Source organism: Phalacrocorax aristotelis, unplaced genomic scaffold (assembly GCF_949628215.1).
Source record: "Phalacrocorax aristotelis unplaced genomic scaffold, bGulAri2.1 scaffold_67, whole genome shotgun sequence".
NCBI classification, from domain to species: domain Eukaryota; kingdom Metazoa; phylum Chordata; class Aves; order Suliformes; family Phalacrocoracidae; genus Phalacrocorax; species Phalacrocorax aristotelis.
In genome coordinates this window covers 523,005-547,653 of record NW_027441363.1, presented here as the reverse complement: position 1 = coordinate 547,653, position 24,649 = coordinate 523,005, and positions in this window count along the sequence as shown.

Below are 24,649 nucleotides of genomic sequence, written 5' to 3'. Positions count from 1 at the left end.
AGTTCCATCCCAGTACATCCCAGTTCCCTCCCAGTACATCCCAGTTCCCTCCCAGTTCCTTCCCAGTACATAACAGTTACCTCCCAGTACATCCCAGTACATCCCAGTAGATCCTGGTACATCCCAAATCCCTGCCAGTTCCACCCGGTACAACCCAGTACAAGCCTGTACATCCTAGTTCCTCCACAGTACATCCCAGGGCATCCCCGCACATTGTAGTGCCTCCCAGTACATCCCAGCTCCCTCCCAGTACTGGGAGGGACCTGGGATGTACTGGGAGGGAACTGGGATGTACTGGGATGTAATGGGACGGAACTGGGATGTATTGGGAGGCACTGGGAAAGAAGTGGTAGCGAACCGGGAGGGAATTGGGATGTACGGGGATGAACTGGTAGGAAACTGGGATGTACTGGCATGGAACTGGGATGTATTGGGATGTACAGGAATGGAACTGGAATGTACTGCGATGTACTGGGAGCGAACTGGGATTTACTGGGATGTACTGGGAGGAAACTGGGATATACTGGGAGGCATTGGGAGGGAAGTGGGTGTCAACTGGGACATTCCAGTTTCCTCCCAGTACATCCCAGTTCCCTACCAGTGCATCCCAGTCCGTCCCAGTTCCCTCCCAGTCCGTCCCAGTTCCCTCCCAGTCCGTCTCAGTACATCCCAGTTCCCTCCCAGTACATCCTACTACATACCAGTGTACTGGGAGTGAACTGGCAGGGAACAACAGTTACCTCCCAGTACGTCCCAGTTCCCTCCCAGTACGTCCCAGTATATCCCAGTTCCGTCCCAGTTCCCTACCAGTGCGTCCTAGTTCCCTCCCAGTACGTCCCAGTTCCCTCTTAGTCCATTCCAGTTCCCTCCAGTATATCCCACTACATCCCAGTTCCCTCCAGTACATCTCAGTTCTCTCCCATTTCCCTCCCAGTACATCCCAGTTCCCTAACAGTTCACACACAGTTCACTCCCAGTTCCATTCCAGTACATCCCAGTACATGCCAGTTCCCTCCCAGTACATCACACTACATCCCAGTTCCCTCCCAGTTCCTGCTAAGTACATCCCAGGACTTCACAGTTCCCTCCCAGTACACCCCAGTACGTCCCAGTTCCCCTCAGTACATAACACTTCCCTCCCAGTACATACCAGTACATCCCAGTGTCGTCACAGTACGTCCCAGTTCCCTCCCAGTACATAACAGTTCCCTCCCAGTCCGTCCCAATCCCCCCCAGTACGTCCCAGTTCCCTGCCAGTATGTCCCAGTACATCCCAGTTCCCTCCCAGTAAATCCCAGTTCCCTCCCAGTAAATCCCAGTTCCCTCCCAGTTCCCTCCCACTACATCCCAGTTCTCTCCCAGTACTTACCAGTTCCCTCCCAGTACATCCCAGTTCCATCCCAGTACATCCCAGTTCCCACCCAGTACATCCTACTACATACCAGTTCCCTCCCAGTTCACTCCCAGTACATCCCAGTACTTCACAGTTCCCTCCCAGTACATCCCCGAACTTCACAGTTCCCCTCAGTACATAACACTTCCTTCCCAGTACATAACAGTACGTCCCAGTTCCCTCACAGTACGTCCCAGTTCCCTCCCAGTACATCCCAGTTCCCTCCCAGTACATCCCAGTTCCCTACCAGTTCCTTCCCAGTACATAACAGTTACCTCCCAGTACATCCCAGTAGATCCTGGTACATCCCAAATCCCTGCCAGTTCCACCCGGTACAACCCAGTACAAGCCTGTACATCCTAGTTCCTCCACAGTACATCCCAGGGCATCCCCGCACATTGTAGTGCCTCCCAGTACATCCCAGGTCCCTCCCAGTTCACTCCCAGTACACAACAGTTACCTCCCAGTACATCCCAGTACATCCTAGTAGATCCTGGTACATCCCAAATCCCTGCCAGTTCCACCCGGTACAACCCAGTACAAGCCTGTACATCCTAGTTCCTCCACGGTACATCCCAGGACATCCCCGCACATTGTAGTGCCTCCCAGTACATCCCAGTTCCCTCCCAGTACTGGGAGGGACCTGGGACGTACTGGGAGGGAACTGGGACGTACTGGGAGGGAACTGGGATGTACTGGGAGGGAACTGGGATGTACTGGGATGTAATGGGACGGAACTGGGATGTATTGGGAGGCACTGGGAAAGAAGTGGTAGTGAACCGGGAGGGAATTGGGATGTACGGGGATGAACTGGCAGGAAACTGGGATGTACTGGCATGGAACGGGGATGTATTGGGATGGACAGGAACGGAACTGGAATGTACAGCGATGTATTCGGATGTACTGGGAGCGAACTGGGATTTACTGGGATGTACTGGGAGGAAACTGGGATATACTGGGAGGAAACTGGGATATACTGGGAGGAAACTGGGAGGGAAGTGGGTGTCAACTGGGACATTCCAGTTTCCTCCCAGTACATCCCAGTTCCCTACCAGTGCAGCCCAGTACATCCCAGATCCCTCCCAGTCCCTCCCAGTACATCCCAGTACATCCCAGTTCCCTCACAGTACATCCCAGTTCCCTCCCAGTTCACACACAGTTCACTCCCAGTTCCATTCCAGTACATCCCAGTACATGCCAGTTGCCTCCCAGTTTCCTCTAAGTACATCCCAGTACTTTAAAGTTCCCTCCCAGTACATCCCAGTTCCCTCACAGTACATCCCAGTACTTCACAGTTCACTCCCACTACATCCCAGTACGTCCCAGTTCCCCCTTGGTACATAACACTTCCCTCCCAATACATCCAAGTTCCCTCCCAGTACATCCCAATCCCCTCCCAGTACATCCCAGTTCCCTGCCAGTATGTCCCAGTACATCCCAGTTCCCTCCCAGTACATCCCAGTTCCCTCCCAGTTCCCTCCCACTACATCCCAGTTCCCTCCCAGTATATCCCAGTACATCCTGGTACATCCCAGTTCCCACCCAGTACATCCTACTACATACCAGTTCCCTCCCAGTTCACTCCCAGTACATCCCCGAACTTCACAGTTCCATCCCAGTACATCCCAGTACGCACCAGTTCCCCTCAGTACATAACGCTTCCCTCCCAGTACATAACAGTACATCCCAGTGTCCTCACAGTACGTCCCAGTTCCCTCACAGTACATCCCAGTTCCCTACCAGTACGTCCCAGTTACCTCCCAGTTCACTCCCAGTACATAACAGTTACCTCCCAGTACATCCCAGTACATCCTGGTACATCCCAAATCCCTGCCAGTTCCACCCGGTACAACCCAGTACAAGCCTGTACATCCTAGTTCCTCCACAGTACATCCCAGGGCATCCCCGCACATTGTAGTGCCTCCCAGTACATCCCAGTTCCCTCCCAGTACTGGGAGGGACCTGGGATGTACAGGAACGGAACTGGGATGTACTGGGAGGGAACTGGGATGTACTGGGAGGGACCTGGGACGTACTGGGAGGGAACTGGGACGTACTGGGAGGGAACTGAGATGTACTGGGATGTAATGGGACGGAACTGGGATGTATTGGGAGGCATTGGGAAAGAAGTGGTAGTGAACCGGGAGGGAATTGGGATGTACGGGGATGAACTGGTAGGAAACTGGGATGCACTGGCATGGAACGGGGATGTATTGGGATGGACAGGAACAGAACTGGAATGTACAGCGATGTATTGGGATGTACTGGGAGCGAGCTGGGATTTACTGGGATGTACTGGGAGGAAACTGGGATATACTGGGAGGAAACTGGGATATACTGGGAGGCATTGGGAGGGAAGTGGGTGTCAACTGGGACATTCCAGTTTCCTCCCAGTACATCTCAGTTCCCTACCAGTGCAGCCCAGTACATCCCAGTTCCCTCCCAGTCCGTCCCAATCCCCTCCCAGTACATCCCAGTTCCCTGCCAGTATGTCACAGTACATCCCAGTTCCCTCCCAGTACATCCCAGTTCCCTCCCAGTTCCCTCCCACTACATCCCAGTACATCCCAGTTCCCTCCCAGTACATACCAGTTCCCTCCCAGTACATCCCAGTACATCCTGGTACATCCCAGTTCCCACCCAGTACATCCTACTACATACCAGTTCCCTCCCAGTTCACTCCCAGTACATCCCAGTACTTCACAGTTCCCTCCCAGTACATCCCAGTACGTCCCAGTTCCCCTCAGTACATAACACTTCCCTCCCAGTACATAACAGTACATCCCAGTGTCCTCACAGTACGTCCCAGTTCCCTCCCAGTACATCCCAGTTCCCTCCCTGTTCCTTCCCAGTACATAACAGTTACCTCCCAGTACATCCCAGTAGATCCTGGTACATCCCAAATCCATGCCAGTTCCACCCGGTACAACCCAGTACAAGCCTGTACATCCTAGTTCCTCCACAGTACATCCCAGGGCATCCCCGCACATTGTAGTGCCTCCCAGTACATCCCAGCTCCCTCCCAGTACTGGGAGGGAACTGGGATGTACTGGGAGGGAACTGGGATGTACTGGGAGGGAACTGGGATGTACTGGGATGTAATGGGACGGAACTGGTATGTAATGGGACGGAACTGGGAAAGAAGTGGTAGTGAACCGGGAGGGAATTGGGATGTACGGGGATGAACTGGTAGGGAACTGGGATGTACTGGCATGGAACGGGGATGTATTGGGATGTACAGGAACAGAACTGGAATGTACAGCGATGTATTGGCATGTACTGGGAGCGAGCTGGGATTTACTGGGATGTACTGGGAGGAAACTGGGATATACTGGGAGGAAACTGGGATATACTGGGAGGCATTGGGAGGGAAGCGGGTGTCAACTGGGACATTCCAGTTTCCTCCCAGTACATCCCAGTTCCCTACCAGTGCAGCCCAGTACATCCCAGTTCCCTCCCAGTCCGTCCCAATCCCCTCCCAGTACATCCCAGTTCCCTGCCAGTATGTCCCAGTACATCACAGTTCCCTCCCAGTACATCCCAGTTCCCTCCCAGTACATCCCAGTTCCCTCCCAGTTCCCTCCCACTACATCCCAGTTCCCTCCCAGTACATACCAGTTCCCTCCCAGTTCACTCCCAGTACATCCCAGTACTTCACAGTTCCCTCCCAGTACATCCCAGTACGTCCCAGTTCCCCTCAGTACATAACACTTCCCTCCCAGTACATACCAGTACATCCCAGTGTCCTCACGGTACGTCCCAGTTCCCTCCCAGTACATCCCAGTTCCCTACCAGTACATCCCAGTTCCCTCCCTGTTCCTTCCCAGTACATAACAGTTACCTCCCAGTACATCCCAGTAGATCCTGGTACATCCCAAATCCCTGCCAGTTCCACCCGGTACAACCCAGTACAAGCCTGTACATCCTAGTTCCTCCACAGTACATCCCAGGGCATCCCCGCACATTGTAGTGCCTCCCAGTACATCCCAGTTCCCTCCCAGTACTGGGAGGGACCTGGGATGTACTGGGATGTAATGGGACGGAACTGGTATGTAATGGGACGGAACTGGGAAAGAAGTGGTAGTGAACCGGGAGGGAATTGGGATGTACGGGGATGAACTGGTAGGGAACTGGGATGTACTGGCATGGAACGGGGATGTATTGGGATGTCAGGAACGGAACTGGAATGTACTGCGATGTACTGGGAGCAAACTGGGATTTACTGGGATGTACTGGGAGGAAACTGGGATATACTGGGAGGCACTGGGAGGGAAGTGGGTGTCAACTGGGACATTCCAGTTTCCTCCCAGTACATCCCAGTTCCCTACCAGTGCAGCCCAGTACATCCCAGATCCCTCCCAGTACATCCCAGTTCCCTCCCAGTCCGTCCCAGTACATCCCAGTACATCCCAGTTCCCTCACAGTACATCCCAGTTCCCTCACAGTTCACACACAGTTCACTCCCAGTTCCATTCCAGTACATCCCAGTACATGCCACTTTCCTCCAAGTAAACCCCAGTTCCCTCCCACTACATCCAAGTTCCTTCCCACTTCCCTCTTAGTACATCCCAGTACTTCACAGTTCACTCCCAGTACATCCCAGTTCCCCCTCGGTACATAACAGTTCCCTCCCAGTACACCCCAGTACATCCCAGTTCCCTCCCAGTATGTCCCACTACATCCCAGTTCCCTCCCAGTCCATCCCAGTTCCCTGCCAGTAAATCCCAATTCCCAACACTTTCCACCCAGTACATCCCAGTTCCCTCCCAGTACATCCCAGTTCCCTCCCAGTACATCCCAGTACTTCACAGTTCCCTCCCAGTTCACTCCCAGTTCCCTCCCAGTACATCCCAGTTCCCTCTAAGTACATCCCAATACTTCATAGTTCCCTCCCAGCACGTCCCAGTACGTCCCAGTTCCCCTCAGTACATAACACTTCCCTCCCAGTACATACCAGTACATCCCAGTGTCCTCACAGTAAGTCCCAGTTCCCTCCCAGTACATCCCAGTTCCCTACCAGTACATCCCAGTTCCCTCCCTGTTCCTTCCCAGTACATAACAGTTACCTCCCAGTACATCCCAGTAGATCCTGGTACATCCCAAATCCCTGCCAGTTCCACCCGGTACAACCCAGTACAAGCCTGTACATCCTAGTTCCTCCACAGTACATCCCAGGGCATCCCCGCACATTGTAGTGCCTCCCAGTACATCCCAGTTCCCTCCCAGTACTGGGAGGGACCTGGGATGTACTGGGAGGGAACTGGGATGTACTGGGATGTAATGGGTCGGAACTGGGATGTATTGGGAGGCACTGGGAAAGAAGTGGTAGTGAACCGGGAGGGAATTGGGATGTACGGGGATGAACTGGTAGGAAACTGGGATGTACTGGCATGGAACGGGGATGTATTGGGATGTACAGGAACAGAACTGGAATGTACAGCGATGTATTGGCATGTACTGGCAGCGAGCTGGGATTTACTGGGATGTACTGGGAGGAAACTGGGATATACTGGGAGGCATTGGGAGGGAAGTGGGTGTCAACTGGGACATTCCAGTTTCCTCCCAGTACATCCCAGTTCCCTACCAGTGCAGCCCAGTACATCCCAGTTCCCTCCCAGTCCGTCCCAATCCCCTCCCAGTACATCCCAGTTCCCTGCCAGTATGTCCCAGTACATCCCAGTTCCCTCCCAGTACATCCCAGTTCCCTCCCAGTACATCCCAGTTCCCTCCCAGTTCCCTCCCACTACATCCCACTACATCCCAGTTCCCACCCAGTACATCCTACTACATACCAGTTCCCTCCCAGTTCACTCCCAGTACATCCCCGAACTTCACAGTTCCATCCCAGTACATCCCAGTACGCACCAGTTCCCCTCAGTACATAACGCTTCCCTCCCAGTACATAACAGTACATCCCAGTGTCCTCACAGTACGTCCCAGTTCCCTCACAGTACATCCCAGTTCCCTACCAGTACGTCCCAGTTACCTCCCAGTTCACTCCCAGTACATAACAGTTACCTCCCAGTACATCCCAGTACATCCTGGTACATCCCAAATCCCTGCCAGTTCCACCCGGTACAACCCAGTACAAGCCTGTACATCCTAGTTCCTCCACAGTACATCCCAGGGCATCCCCGCACATTGTAGTGCCTCCCAGTACATCCCAGTTCCCTCCCAGTACTGGGAGGGACCTGGGATGTACAGGAACGGAACTGGGATGTACTGGGAGGGAACTGGGATGTACTGGGAGGGACCTGGGACGTACTGGGAGGGAACTGGGACGTACTGGGAGGGAACTGAGATGTACTGGGATGTAATGGGACGGAACTGGGATGTATTGGGAGGCATTGGGAAAGAAGTGGTAGTGAACCGGGAGGGAATTGGGATGTACGGGGATGAACTGGTAGGAAACTGGGATGCACTGGCATGGAACGGGGATGTATTGGGATGGACAGGAACAGAACTGGAATGTACAGCGATGTATTGGGATGTACTGGGAGCGAGCTGGGATTTACTGGGATGTACTGGGAGGAAACTGGGATATACTGGGAGGAAACTGGGATATACTGGGAGGCATTGGGAGGGAAGTGGGTGTCAACTGGGACATTCCAGTTTCCTCCCAGTACATCTCAGTTCCCTACCAGTGCAGCCCAGTACATCCCAGTTCCCTCCCAGTCCGTCCCAATCCCCTCCCAGTACATCCCAGTTCCCTGCCAGTATGTCACAGTACATCCCAGTTCCCTCCCAGTACATCCCAGTTCCCTCCCAGTTCCCTCCCACTACATCCCAGTACATCCCAGTTCCCTCCCAGTACATACCAGTTCCCTCCCAGTACATCCCAGTACATCCTGGTACATCCCAGTTCCCACCCAGTACATCCTACTACATACCAGTTCCCTCCCAGTTCACTCCCAGTACATCCCAGTACTTCACAGTTCCCTCCCAGTACATCCCAGTACGTCCCAGTTCCCCTCAGTACATAACACTTCCCTCCCAGTACATAACAGTACATCCCAGTGTCCTCACAGTACGTCCCAGTTCCCTCCCAGTACATCCCAGTTCCCTCCCTGTTCCTTCCCAGTACATAACAGTTACCTCCCAGTACATCCCAGTAGATCCTGGTACATCCCAAATCCATGCCAGTTCCACCCGGTACAACCCAGTACAAGCCTGTACATCCTAGTTCCTCCACAGTACATCCCAGGGCATCCCCGCACATTGTAGTGCCTCCCAGTACATCCCAGCTCCCTCCCAGTACTGGGAGGGAACTGGGATGTACTGGGAGGGAACTGGGATGTACTGGGAGGGAACTGGGATGTACTGGGATGTAATGGGACGGAACTGGTATGTAATGGGACGGAACTGGGAAAGAAGTGGTAGTGAACCGGGAGGGAATTGGGATGTACGGGGATGAACTGGTAGGGAACTGGGATGTACTGGCATGGAACGGGGATGTATTGGGATGTACAGGAACAGAACTGGAATGTACAGCGATGTATTGGCATGTACTGGGAGCGAGCTGGGATTTACTGGGATGTACTGGGAGGAAACTGGGATATACTGGGAGGAAACTGGGATATACTGGGAGGCATTGGGAGGGAAGCGGGTGTCAACTGGGACATTCCAGTTTCCTCCCAGTACATCCCAGTTCCCTACCAGTGCAGCCCAGTACATCCCAGTTCCCTCCCAGTCCGTCCCAATCCCCTCCCAGTACATCCCAGTTCCCTGCCAGTATGTCCCAGTACATCACAGTTCCCTCCCAGTACATCCCAGTTCCCTCCCAGTACATCCCAGTTCCCTCCCAGTTCCCTCCCACTACATCCCAGTTCCCTCCCAGTACATACCAGTTCCCTCCCAGTTCACTCCCAGTACATCCCAGTACTTCACAGTTCCCTCCCAGTACATCCCAGTACGTCCCAGTTCCCCTCAGTACATAACACTTCCCTCCCAGTACATACCAGTACATCCCAGTGTCCTCACGGTACGTCCCAGTTCCCTCCCAGTACATCCCAGTTCCCTACCAGTACATCCCAGTTCCCTCCCTGTTCCTTCCCAGTACATAACAGTTACCTCCCAGTACATCCCAGTAGATCCTGGTACATCCCAAATCCCTGCCAGTTCCACCCGGTACAACCCAGTACAAGCCTGTACATCCTAGTTCCTCCACAGTACATCCCAGGGCATCCCCGCACATTGTAGTGCCTCCCAGTACATCCCAGTTCCCTCCCAGTACTGGGAGGGACCTGGGATGTACTGGGATGTAATGGGACGGAACTGGTATGTAATGGGACGGAACTGGGAAAGAAGTGGTAGTGAACCGGGAGGGAATTGGGATGTACGGGGATGAACTGGTAGGGAACTGGGATGTACTGGCATGGAACGGGGATGTATTGGGATGTCAGGAACGGAACTGGAATGTACTGCGATGTACTGGGAGCAAACTGGGATTTACTGGGATGTACTGGGAGGAAACTGGGATATACTGGGAGGCACTGGGAGGGAAGTGGGTGTCAACTGGGACATTCCAGTTTCCTCCCAGTACATCCCAGTTCCCTACCAGTGCAGCCCAGTACATCCCAGATCCCTCCCAGTACATCCCAGTTCCCTCCCAGTCCGTCCCAGTACATCCCAGTACATCCCAGTTCCCTCACAGTACATCCCAGTTCCCTCACAGTTCACACACAGTTCACTCCCAGTTCCATTCCAGTACATCCCAGTACATGCCACTTTCCTCCAAGTAAACCCCAGTTCCCTCCCACTACATCCAAGTTCCTTCCCACTTCCCTCTTAGTACATCCCAGTACTTCACAGTTCACTCCCAGTACATCCCAGTTCCCCCTCGGTACATAACAGTTCCCTCCCAGTACACCCCAGTACATCCCAGTTCCCTCCCAGTATGTCCCACTACATCCCAGTTCCCTCCCAGTCCATCCCAGTTCCCTGCCAGTAAATCCCAATTCCCAACACTTTCCACCCAGTACATCCCAGTTCCCTCCCAGTACATCCCAGTTCCCTCCCAGTACATCCCAGTACTTCACAGTTCCCTCCCAGTTCACTCCCAGTTCCCTCCCAGTACATCCCAGTTCCCTCTAAGTACATCCCAATACTTCATAGTTCCCTCCCAGCACGTCCCAGTACGTCCCAGTTCCCCTCAGTACATAACACTTCCCTCCCAGTACATACCAGTACATCCCAGTGTCCTCACAGTAAGTCCCAGTTCCCTCCCAGTACATCCCAGTTCCCTACCAGTACATCCCAGTTCCCTCCCTGTTCCTTCCCAGTACATAACAGTTACCTCCCAGTACATCCCAGTAGATCCTGGTACATCCCAAATCCCTGCCAGTTCCACCCGGTACAACCCAGTACAAGCCTGTACATCCTAGTTCCTCCACAGTACATCCCAGGGCATCCCCGCACATTGTAGTGCCTCCCAGTACATCCCAGTTCCCTCCCAGTACTGGGAGGGACCTGGGATGTACTGGGAGGGAACTGGGATGTACTGGGATGTAATGGGTCGGAACTGGGATGTATTGGGAGGCACTGGGAAAGAAGTGGTAGTGAACCGGGAGGGAATTGGGATGTACGGGGATGAACTGGTAGGAAACTGGGATGTACTGGCATGGAACGGGGATGTATTGGGATGTACAGGAACAGAACTGGAATGTACAGCGATGTATTGGCATGTACTGGCAGCGAGCTGGGATTTACTGGGATGTACTGGGAGGAAACTGGGATATACTGGGAGGCATTGGGAGGGAAGTGGGTGTCAACTGGGACATTCCAGTTTCCTCCCAGTACATCCCAGTTCCCTACCAGTGCAGCCCAGTACATCCCAGTTCCCTCCCAGTCCGTCCCAATCCCCTCCCAGTACATCCCAGTTCCCTGCCAGTATGTCCCAGTACATCCCAGTTCCCTCCCAGTACATCCCAGTTCCCTCCCAGTACATCCCAGTTCCCTCCCAGTTCCCTCCCACTACATCCCACTACATCCCAGTTCCCACCCAGTACATCCTACTACATACCAGTTCCCTCCCAGTTCACTCCCAGTACATCCCAGTACTTCACAGTTCCCTCCCAGTACATCCCAGTACGTCCCAGTTCCCCTCAGTACATAACACTTCCCTCCCAGTACATAACAGTACATCCCAGTGTCCTCACAGTACGTCCCAGTTCCCTCACAGTACATCCCAGTTTCCTACCAGTACATCCCAGTTCCCTCCCTGTTCCTTCCCAGTACATAACAGTTACCTCCCAGTACATCCCAGTAGATCCTGGTACATCCCAAATCCCTGCCAGTTCCACCCGGTACAACCCAGTACAAGCCTGTACATCCTAGTTCCTCCACAGTACATCCCAGGGCATCCCCGCACATTGTAGTGCCTCCCAGTACATCCCAGATCCCTCCCAGTACATCCCAGATCCCTCCCAGTCTGTCCCAGTACGTCCCAGTACATCCCAGTTCCCTCACAGTACATCCCAGTTCCCTCACAGTTCACACACAGTTCACTCCCAGTTCCATTCCAGTACATCCCAGTACATGCCACTTTCCTCCAAGTAAATCCCAGTTCCCTCCCACTACATTCAAGTTCCCTCCCACTTCCCTCTAAGTACATCCCAGTACTTCACAGTTCACTCCCACTACATCCCAGTTCCCCCTCGGTACATAACAATTCCCTCCCAGTACACCCCAGTACATCCCAGTTCCCTCCCAGTATGTCCCACTACATCCCAGTTCCCTCCCAGTCAATCCCAGTTCCCTCCCAGTAAATCCCAATTCCCAACACTTTCCACCCAGTACATCCCAGTTCCCTCCCAGTACATCCCAGTTCCCTCTAAGTACATCCCAGTACTTCACAGTTCCCTCCCAGTTCACTCCCAGTACACAACAGTTACCTCCCAGTACATCCCAGTACATCCTAGTAGATACTAGGACATTTCAAATCCCTGCCAGTTCCACCCGGTACAACCCAGTACAAGCCTGTACATCCTAGTTCCTCCACAGTACATCCCTGTGCATCCCCGCACATTGTAGTGCCTTCCAGTACATCCCAGGTCCCTCCCAGTTCACTCCCAGTACACAACAGTTACCTCCCAGTACATCCCAGTAGATCCTGGTACATCCCAAATCCCTGCCAGTTCCACCCGGTACAACCCAGTACAAGCCTGTACATCCTAGTTCCTCCACAGTACATCCCAGGGCATCCCCGCACATTGTAGTGCCTCCCAGGACATCCCAGCTCCCTCGCAGTACTGGGAGGGAACTGGGATGTACTGGGAGGGAACTGGGATGTACTGGGATGTAATGGGACGGAACTGGGATGTATTGGGAGGCACTGGGAAAGAAGTGGTAGTGAACCGGGAGGGAATTGGGATGTACGGGGATGAACTGGTAGGAAACTGGGATGTACTGGCATGGAACGGGGATGTATTGGGATGTACAGGAACAGAACTGGAATGTACAGCGATGTATTGGCATGTACTGGCAGCGAGCTGGGATTTACTGGGATGTGCTGGGAGGAAACTGGGATATACTGGGAGGAAACTGGGATATACTGAGAGGCATTGGGAGGGAAGTGGATGTCAACTGGGACATTCCAGTTTCCTCCCAGTACATCCCAGTTCCCTACCAGTGCAGCCCAGTACATCCCAGTTCCCTCCCAGTCCGTCCCAATCCCCTCCCAGTACATCCCAGTTCCCTGCCAGTATGTCCCAGTACATCCCAGTTCCCTCCCAGTACATCCCAGTTCCCTCCCAGTACATCCCAGTTCCCTCCCAGTTCCCTCCCACTACATCCCAGTACATCCCAGTTCCCTCCCAGTACATACCAGTTCCCTCCCAGTACATCCTGGTACATCCCACTACATACCAGTTCCCTCCCAGTTCACTCCCAGTACATCCCAGTACTTCACAGTTCCTCCCAGTACATCCCAGTACGTCCCAGTTCCCCTCAGTACATAACACTTCCCTCCCAGTACATACCAGTACATCCCAGTGTCCTCACGGTACGTCCCAGTTCCCTCCCAGTACATCCCAGTTCCCTCCCAGTTCACTCCCAGTACATAACAGTTACCTCCCAGTACATCCTAGTAGATCCTGGTACATCCCAAATCCCTGCCAGTTCCACCCGGTACAACCCAGTACAAGCCTGTACATCCTAGTTCCTCCACAGTACATCCCAGGGCATCCCCGCACATTGTAGTGCCTCCCAGTACATCCCAGTTCCCTCCCAGTACTGGGAGGGACCTAGGATTAACGGGGAGGGACCTGGGATGTACTGGGAGGGACCTGGGATGTACTGGGATGTAATGGGACGGAACTGGGATGTATTGGGAGGCACTGGGAAAGAAGTGGTAGCGAACCGGGAGGGAATTGGGATGTACGGGGATGAACTGGTAGGGAACTGGGATGTACTGGCATGGAACGGGGATGTATTGGGATGTACAGGAACGGAACTAGAATGTACAGGGATGTACTGGGAGCAAACTGGGATTTACTGGGATGTACTGGGAGGAAACTGGGAGGAAAGTGGGTGTCAACTGGGACATTCCAGTTTCCTCCCAGTACATCCCAGTTCCCTACCAGTGCATCCCAGTCCGTCCCAGTTCCCTCCCAGTCCGTCCCAGTACATCCCAGTTCCCTCCCAGTTCACTCCCAGTACATAACAGATACCTGCCAGTACATCCCAGTACATCCCAGTAGATCCTGGTACATCCCAAATCCCTGCCAGTTCCACCCGGTACAACCCAGTACAAGCCTGTACATCCTAGTTCCTCCACAGTACATCCCAGGGCATCCCCGCACATTGTAGTGCCTCCCAGTACATCCCAGGTCCCTCCCAGTACTGGGAGGGACCTGGGATGTACTGGGAGGGAACTGGGACGTACTGGTAGGGAACTGGGATGTACTGGGATGTAATGGGACGGAACTGGGATGTATTGGGAGGCACTGGGAAAGAAGTGGTAGTGAACCGGGAGGGAATTGGGATGCACGGGGATGAACTGGTAGGAAACTGGGATGTACTGGCATGGAACGGGGATGTATTGGGATGTACAGGAACGGAACTGGAATGTACTGCGATGTACTGGGAGCAAACTGGGATTTACTGGGATGTACTGGGAGGAAACTGGGATATACTGGGAGGAAACTGGGATATACTGGGAGGAAACTGGGATATACTGGGAGGCATTGGGAGGGAAGTGGGTGTCAACTGGGACATTCCAGTTTCCTCCCAGTACATCTCAGTTCCCTACCAGTGCAGCCCAGTACATCCCAGTTCCCTCCCAGTCCGTCCCAATCCCCTCCCAGTACATCCCAGTTCCCTGCCAGTATGTCCCAGTACATCCCAGTTCCCTCCCAGTACATCCCAGTTCCCTCCCAGTACATACCAGTTCCCTCCCAGTTCCCTCCCACTACATCCCAGTACATCCCAGTTCCCTCCCAGTACATCCCAGTACATCCCAGTTCCCACCCAGTACATCCTACTACATACCAGTTCCCTCCCAGTTCACTCCCAGTACATCCCAGTACTTCACAGTTCCCTCCCAGTACATCCCAGTACGTCCCAGTTCCCCTCAGTACATAACACTTCCCTCCCAGTACATAACAGTACATCCCAGTGTCCTCACAGTACGTCCCAGTTCCCTCCCAGTACATCCCAGTTCCCTACCAGTACATCCCAGTTCCCTCCCTGTTCCTTCCCAGTACATAACAGTTACCTCCCAGTACATCCCAGTAGATCCTGGTACATCCCAAATCCCTGCCAGTTCCACCCGGTACAACCCAGTACAAGCCTGTACATCCTAGTTCCTCCACAGTACATCCCAGGGCATCCCCGCACATTGTAGTGCCTCCCAGTACATCCCAGATCCCTCCCAGTACATCCCAGATCCCTCCCAGTCTGTCCCAGTACGTCCCAGTACATCCCAGTTCCCTCACAGTACATCCCAGTTCCCTCACAGTTCACACACAGTTCACTCCCAGTTCCATTCCAGTACATCCCAGTACATGCCACTTTCCTCCAAGTAAATCCCAGTTCCCTCCCACTACATTCAAGTTCCCTCCCACTTCCCTCTAAGTACATCCCAGTATTTCACAGTTCACTCCCACTACATCCCAGTTCCCCCTCGGTACATAACAATTCCCTCCCAGTACACCCCAGTACATCCCAGTTCCCTCCCAGTATGTCCCACTACATCCCAGTTCCCTCCCAGTCCATCCCAGTTCCCTCCCAGTAAATCCCAATTCCCAACACTTTCCACCCAGTACATCCCAGTTCCCTCCCAGTACATCCCAGTTCCCTCTAAGTACATCCCAGTACTTCACAGTTCCCTCCCAGTTCACTCCCAGTACACAACAGTTACCTCCCAGTACATCCCAGTACATCCTAGTAGATACTAGGACATTTCAAATCCCTGCCAGTTCCACCCGGTACAACCCAGTACAAGCCTGTACATCCTAGTTCCTCCACAGTACATCCCTGTGCATCCCCGCACATTGTAGTGCCTTCCAGTACATCCCAGGTCCCTCCCAGTTCACTCCCAGTACACAACAGTTACCTCCCAGTACATCCCAGTAGATCCTGGTACATCCCAAATCCCTGCCAGTTCCACCTGGTACAACCCAGTACAAGCCTGTACATCCTAGTTCCTCCACGGTACATCCCAGGACATCCCCGCACATTGTAGTGCCTCCCAGAACATCCCAGCTCCCTCGCAGTACTGGGAGGGAACTGGGATGTACTGGGAGGCATTGGGAGGGAAGTGGGTGTCAACTGGGACATTCCAGTTTCCTCCCAGTACATCCCAGTTCCCTACCAGTGCAGCCCAGTACATCCCAGTTCCCTCCCAGTCCGTCCCAATCCCCTCCCAGTACATCCCAGTTCCCTGCCACTATGTCCCAGTACATCCCAGTTCCCTCCCAGTACATCCCAGTTCCCTCCCAGTTCCCTCCCACTACATCCCAGTACATCCCAGTTCCCTCCCAGTACATACCAGTTCCCTCCCAGTACATCCTGGTACATCCCACTACATACCAGTTCCCTCCCAGTTCACTCCCAGTACATCCCAGTACTTCACAGTTCCCTCCCAGTACATCCCAGTACGTCCCAGTTCCCCTCAGTACATAACACTTCCCTCCCAGTACATACCAGTACATCCCAGTGTCCTCACGGTACGTCCCAGTTCCCTCCCAGTACATCCCAGTTCCCTCCCTGTTCCTTCCCAGTACATAACAGTTACCTCCCAGTACATCCCAGTAGATCCTGGTACATCCCAAATCCCTGCCAGTTCCACCCGGTACAACCCAGTACAAGCCTGTACATCCTAGTTCCTCCACAGTACATCCCAGGGCATCCCCGCACATTGTAGTGCCTCCCAGTACATCCCAGTTCCCTCCCAGTACTGGGAGGGACCTGGGATGTACTGGGAGGGAACTGGGACGTACTGGGATGTAATGGGAGGGAACTGGGATGTATTGGGAGGCACTGGGAAAGAAGTGGTAGTGAACTGGAGGGAATTGGGATGTACGGGGATGAACTGGTAGGAAACTGGGATGTACTGGCATGGAACGGGGATGTATTGGGATGTACAGGAACAGAACTGGAATGTACAGCGATGTATTGGCATGTACTGGCAGCGAGCTGGGATTTACTGGGATCTGCTGGGAGGAAACTGGGATATACTGGGAGGAAACTGGGATATACTGAGAGGCATTGGGAGGGAAGTGGATGTCAACTGGGACATTCCAGTTTCCTCCCAGTACATCCCAGTTCCCTCCCAGTATGTCCCACTACATCCCAGTTCCCTCCCAGTCCATCCCAGTTCCCTCCCAGTAAATCCCAATTCCCAACACTTTCCACCCAGTACATCCCAGTTCCCTCCCAGTACATCCCAGTTCCCTCTAAGTACATCCCAGTACTTCACAGTTCCCTCCCAGTTCACTCCCAGTACACAACAGTTACCTCCCAGTACATCCCAGTACATCCTAGTAGATACTAGGACATTTCAAATCCCTGCCAGTTCCACCCGGTACAACCGAGTACAAGCCTGTACATCCTAGTTCCTCCACAGTACATCCCTGTGCATCCCCGCACATTGTAGTGCCTTCCAGTACATCCCAGGTCCCTCCCAGTTCACTCCCAGTACACAACAGTTACCTCCCAGTACATCCCAGTACATCCTGGTACATCCCAAATCCCTGCCAGTTCCACCCGGTACAACCCAGTACAAGCCTGTACATCCTAGTTCCTCCACGGTACATCCCAGGGCATCCCCGCACATTGTAGTGCCTCCCAGGACATCCCAGCTCCCTTGCAGTACTGGGAGGGAACTGGGATGTACTGGGAGGGAACTGGGATGTACTGGGAGGGAACTGGGATGTACTGGGATGTAATGGGACGGAACTGGGATGTATTGGGAGGCACTGGGAAAGAAGTGGTAGTGAACCGGGAGGGAATTGGGATGTACGGGGATGAACTGGTAGGAAACTGGGATGTACTGGCATGGAACGGGGATGTATTGGGATGTACAGGAACAGAACTGGAATGTACAGCGATGTATTGGCATGTACTGGCAGCGAGCTGGGATTTACTGGGATGTGCTGGGAGGAAACTGGGATATACTGGGAGGAAACTGGGATATACTGGGAGGCATTGGGAGGGAAGTGGGTGTCAACTGGGACATTCCAGTTTCCTCCCAGTACATCCCAGTTCCCTACCAGTGCAGCCCAGTACATCCCAGTTACCTCCCAGTCCGTCCCAATCCCCTCCCAGTACACCCAGTTCCCTGCCACTATGTCCCAGTATATCCCAGTTCCCTCCCAGTACATCCCAGTTCCCTCCCAGTACATCCCAGTTCCCTCCCAGTTCCCTCCCACTACATCCCAGTACATCCCAGTTCCCACCCAGTACATACCAGTTCCCTCCCAGTACATCCTGGTACATCCCACTACATACCAGTTCCCTCCCAGTTCACTCCCAGTACATCCCAGTACTTCACAGTTCCCTCCCAGTACATCCCAGTACGTCCCAGTTCCCTACCAGTACATAACACTTCCCTCCCAGTACATACCAGTACATCCCAGTGTCCTCACGGTACGTCCCAGTTCCCTCCCAGTACATCCCAGTTCCCTCCCAGTTCACTCCCAGTACACAACAGTTACCTCCCAGTACATCCTAGTAGATCCTGGTACATCCCAAATCCCTGCCAGTTCCACCCGGTACAACCCAGTACAAGCCTGTACATCCTAGTTCCTCCACAGTACATCCCAGGGCATCCCCGCACATTGTAGTGCCTCCCAGTACATCCCAGGTCCCTCCCAGTACTGGGAGGGACCTAGGATTAACGGGGAGGGACCTGGGATGTACTGGGAGGGACCTGGGATGTACTGGGATGTAATGGGACGGAACTGGGATGTATTGGGAGGCACTGGGAAAGAAGTGGTAGTGAACCGGGAGGGAATTGGGATGTACGGGGATGAACTGGTAGGAAACTGGGATGTACTGGCATGGAACGGGGATGTATTGGGATGTACAGGAACAGAACTGGAATGTACTGCGATGTACTGGGAGCAAACTGGGATTTACTGGGATGTACTGGGAGGAAACTGGGATATACTGGGAGGAAACTGGGATATACTGGGAGGCATTGGGAGGGAAGTGGGTGTCAACTGGGACATTCCAGTTTCCTCCCAGTACATCCCAGTTCCCTACCAGTGCAGCCCAGTACATCCCAGTTCCCTCCCAGTCCGTCCCAATCCCCTCCCAGTACATCCCAGTTCCCTGCCAGTATGTCCCAGTACATCCCAGTTCCCTCCCAGTACATACCAGTTCCCTCCCACTACATCCCAGTTCCCTCCCAGTTCCCTCCCAGTACATACCAGTTCCCTCCCAGTACATACCAGTTCCCTCCCGGTACATCCTACTACATACCAGTTCCCTCCCAGTTCACTCCCAGTACATCCCAGTACTTCACAGTTCCCTCCCAGTACGTCCCAGTTCCCCTCAGTACATAACAGTACATCCCAGTGTCCTCACAGTACGTCCCAGTTCCCTCCCAGTACATCCCAGTTCCCTACCAGTACATCCCAGTTCCCTCCCTGTTCCTTCCCAGTACATAACAGTTACCTCCCAGTACATCCCAGTAGATCCTGGTACATCCCAAATCCCTGCCAGTTCCACCCGGTACAACCCAGTACAAGCCTGTACATCCTAGTTCCTCCACAGTACATCCCATGGCATCCCCGCACATTGTAGTGCCTCCCAGTACGTCCCAGTTCCCTCCCAGTACTGGGAGGGACCTGGGATGTACTGGGAGGGAACTGGGATGTACTGGGATGTAATGGGACGGAACTGGGATGTAATGGGACGGAACTGGGAAAGAAGTGGTAGTGAACCGGGAGGGAATTGGGATGTACGGGGATGAACTGGTAGGGAACTGGGATGTACTGGCATGGAACGGGGATGTATTGGGATGTACAGGAACGGAACTGGAATGTACTGCGATGTACTGGGATGTACTGGGAGCAAACTGGGATTTACTGGGATGTACTGGGAGGAAACTGGGATATACTGGGAGGCACTGGGAGGGAAGTGGGTGTCAACTGGGACATTCCAGTTTCCTCCCAGTAGATCCCAGTTCCCAACCAGTGCAGCCCAGCACAACCCAGATCCCTCCCAGTACATCCCAGTTCCCTCCCAGTCCGTCCCAGTACATCCCAGTTCCCTCACAGTACATCCCAGTTCCCTCACAGTTCACACACAGTTCACTCCCAGTTCCATTCCAGTACATCCCAGTACATGCCACTTTCCTCCAAGTAAATCCCAGTTCCCTCCCACTACATCCAAGTTCCCTCCCACTTCCCTCTAAGTACATCCCAGTACTTCACAGTTCACTCCCACTACATCCCAGTTCCCCCTCGGTACATAACAATTCCCTCCCAGTACACCCCAGTACATCCCAGTTCCCTCCCAGTATGTCCCACTACATCCCAGTTCCCTCCCAGTCCATCCCAGTTCCCTCCCACTAAATTCCAATTCCCAACACTTTCCACACAGTCCATCCCAGTTCCCTCCCAGTACATACCAGTTCCCTCCCAGTACATCCCAGTACTTCACAGTTCCCTCCCAGTTCACTCCCAGTTCCCTCCCAGTACATCCCAGTTCCCTACCAGTACATCCCAATACTTCATAGTTCCCTCCCAGCACGTCCCAGTACGTCCCAGTTCCCCTCAGTACATAACACTTCCCTCCCAGTACATACCAGTACATCCCAGTGTCCTCACAGTACATCCCAGTTCCCTCCCAGTTCACTCCCAGTACACAACAGTTACCTCCCAGTACATCCCAGTAGATCCTGGTACATCCCAAATCCCTGCCAGTTCCACCCGGTACAACCCAGTACAAGCCTGTACATCCTAGTTCCTCCACAGTACATCCCAGGGCATCTCCGCACATTGTAGTGCCTCCCAGTACATCCCAGTTCCCAACCAGTGCAGCCCAGATCCCTCCCAGTCTGTCCCAGTACGTCCCAGTACATCCCAGTTCCCTCTACAGTACATCCCAGTTCCCTCACAGTTCACACACAGTTCACTCCCAGTTCCATTCCAGTACATCCCAGTACATGCCACTTTCCTCCAAGTAAATCCCAGTTCCCTCCCACTACATCCAAGTTCCCTCCCACTTCCCTCTAAGTACATCCCAGTACTTCACAGTTCACTCCCACTACATCCCAGTTCGCCCTCGGTACATAACAGTTCCCTCCCAGTACATCCCAGTTCCCTCCCAGTCCATCCCAGTTCCCTCCCACTAAATCCCAATTCCCAACACTTTCCACCCAGTCCATCCCAGTTCCCTCCCAGTACATACCAGTTCCCTCTAAGTACATCCCAGTACTTCACAGTTCCCTCCCAGTACATCCCAGTTCCCTCTAAGTACATCCCAATACTTCATAGTTCCCTCCCAGCACGTCCCAGTACGTCCCAGTTCCCCTCAGTACATAACACTTCCCTCCCAGTACATACCAGTACATCCCAGTGTCCTCACAGTACATCCCAGTTCCCTCCCAGTACATCCCAGTTCCCTCCCAGTTCCTTCCCAGTACACAACAGTTACCTCCTAGTACATCCCAGTACATCCCAGTAGATCCTGGTACATCCCAAATCCCTGCCAGTTCTACCCGGTACAACCCAGTACAAGCCTGTACATCCTAGTTCCTCCACAGTACATCCCAGGGCATCCCCGCACATTGTAGTGCCTCCCAGTACATCCCAGTTCCCTCCCAGTACTGGGAGGGACCTGGGATGTACTGGGAGGGAACTGGGACGTACTGGGAGGGAACTGGGACGTACTGGGAGGGAACTGGGATGTACTGGGATGTAATGGGACGGAACTGGGATGTATTGGGAGGCACTGGGAAAGAAGTGGTAGTGAACCGGGAGGGAATTGGGATGTACGGGGATGAACTGGTAGGGAACTGGGATGTACTGGCATGGAACGGGGATGTATTGGGATGTACAGGAACAGAACTGGAATGTACAGCGATGTATTGGGATGTACTGGCAGCGAGCTGGGATTTACTGGGATGTACTGGGAGGAAACTGGGATATACTGGGAGGAAACTGGGATATACTGGGAGGCATTGGGAGGGAAGTGGGTGTCAACTGGAACATTCCAGTTTCCTCCCAGTACATCCCAGTTCCCTACCAGTGCAGCCCAGTACATCCCAGTTCCCTCCCAGTCCGTCCCAATCCCCTCCGAGTACATCCCAGTTCCCTGCCAGTATATCCTGGTACATCCCAGTTCCCAAGCAGTACATCCTACTACATACCAGTTCCCTCCCAGTTCACTCCCAGTACATCCCAGTACGTCCCAGTTCCCCTCAGTACATAACACTTCCCTCCCAGTACATACCAGTACATCCCAGTGTCCTCACAGTACGTCCCAGTTCCCTCACAGTACATCCCAGTTCCCTCACAGTACATCCCAGTTCCCTCCCTGTTCCTTCCCAGTACATAACAGTTACCTCCCAGTACATCCCAGTACATCCTGGTACATCCCAAATCCCTGCCAGTTCCACCCAGTACAACCCAGTACAAGCCTGTACATCCTAGTTCCTCCACAGTACATCCCAGGGCATCCCCGCACATTGTAGTGCCTCCCAGTACATCCCAGATCCCTCCCAGTACATCCCAGATCCCTCCCAGTCTGTCCCAGTACATCCCAGTACATCCCAGTTCCGTCACAGTACATCCCAGTTCCCTCACAGTTCACACACAGTTCACTCCCAGTTCCATTCCAGTACATCCCAGTACATGCCACTTTCCTCCAAGTAAACCCCAGTACCCTCCCACTACATTCAAGTTCCCTCCCACTTCCCTCTAAGTACATCCCAGTACTTCACAGTTCACTCCCACTACATCCCAGTTCCCCCTCGGTACATAACAATTCCCTCCCAGTACACCCCAGTACATCCCAGTTCCCTCCCAGTATGTCCCACTACATCCCAGTTCCCTCCCAGTACATCCCAGTTCCCTCCCAGTAAATCCCAATTCCCAACACTTTCCACCCAGTACATCCCAGTTCCCTCCCAGTACATCCCAGTTCCCTCTAAGTACATCCCAGTACTTCACAGTTCCCTCCCAGTTCACTCCCAGTACACAACAGTGACCTCCCAGTACATCCCAGTACATCCTAGTAGATACTAGGACATTTCAAATCCCTGCCAGTTCCACCCGGTACAACCCAGTACAAGCCTGTACATCCTAGTTCCTCCACAGTACATCCCTGTGCATCCCCGCACATTGTAGTGCCTTCCAGTACATCCCAGGTCCCTCCCAGTTCACTCCCAGTACACAACAGTTACCTCCCAGTACATCCCAGTAGATCCTGGTACATCCCAAATCCCTGCCAGTTCCACCCGGTACAACCCAGTACAAGCCTGTACATCCTAGTTCCTCCACGGTACATCCCAGGACATCCCCGCACATTGTAGTGCCTCCCAGTACATCCCAGCTCCCTCCCAGTACTGGGAGGGAACTGGGATGTACTGGGAGGGAACTGGGATGTACTGGGATGTAATGGGACGGAACTGGGATGTATTGGGAGGCACTGGGAAAGAAGTGGTAGTGAACCGGGAGGGAATTGGGATGTACGGGGATGAACTGGTAGGAAACTGGGATGTACTGGCATGGAACGGGGATGTATTGGGATGACAGGAACGGAACTGGAATGTACTGCGATGTACTGGGAGCAAACTGGGATTTACTGGGAGGAAACTGGGATATACTGGGAGGCATTGGGAGGGAAGTGGGTGTCAACTGGGACATTCCAGTTTCCTCCCAGTACATCTCAGTTCCCTACCAGTGCAGCCCAGTACATCCCAGTTCCCTCCCAGTCCGTCCCAATCCCCTCCCAGTACATCCCAGTTCCCTGCCAGTATGTCCCAGTACATCCCAGTTCCCTCCCAGTACATACCAGTTCCCTCCCAGTACATCCCAGTTCCCTCCCAGTTCCCTCCCAGTACATACCAGTTCCCTCCCAGTACATACCGGTTCCCTCCCGGTACATCCCAGTTCCCACCCAGTACATCCTACTACATACCAGTTCCCTCCCAGTTCACTCCCAGTACATCCCAGTACTTCACAGTTCCCTCCCAGTACATCCCAGTACGTCCCAGTTCCCCTCAGTACATAACACTTCCCTCCCAGTACATACCAGTACATCCCAGTGTCCTCACAGTACGTCCCAGTTCCCTCCCAGTACATCCCAGTTCCCTCCCTGTTCCTTCCCAGTACATAACAGTTACCTCCCAGTACATCCCAGTACATCCCAGTAGATCCTGGTACATCCCAAATCCCTGCCAGTTCCACCCGGTACAACCCAGTACAAGCCTGTACATCCTAGTTCCTCCACAGTACATCCCAGGGCATCCCCGCACATTGTAGTGCCTCCCAGTACATCCCAGATCCCTCCCAGTACATCCCAGATCCCTCCCAGTACATCCCAGTACGTCCCAGTACATCCCAGTTCCCTCACAGTACATCCCAGTTCCCTCACAGTTCACACACAGTTCACTCCCAGTTCCATTCCAGTACAGCCCAGTACATGCCACTTTCCTCCAAGTAAATCCCAGTACCCTCCCACTACATTCAAGTTCCCTCCCACTTCCATCTAAGTACATCCCAGTACTTCACAGTTCCCTCCCAGTTCACTCCCAGTACACAACAGTTACCTCCCAGTACATCCCAGTACATCCCAGTAGAT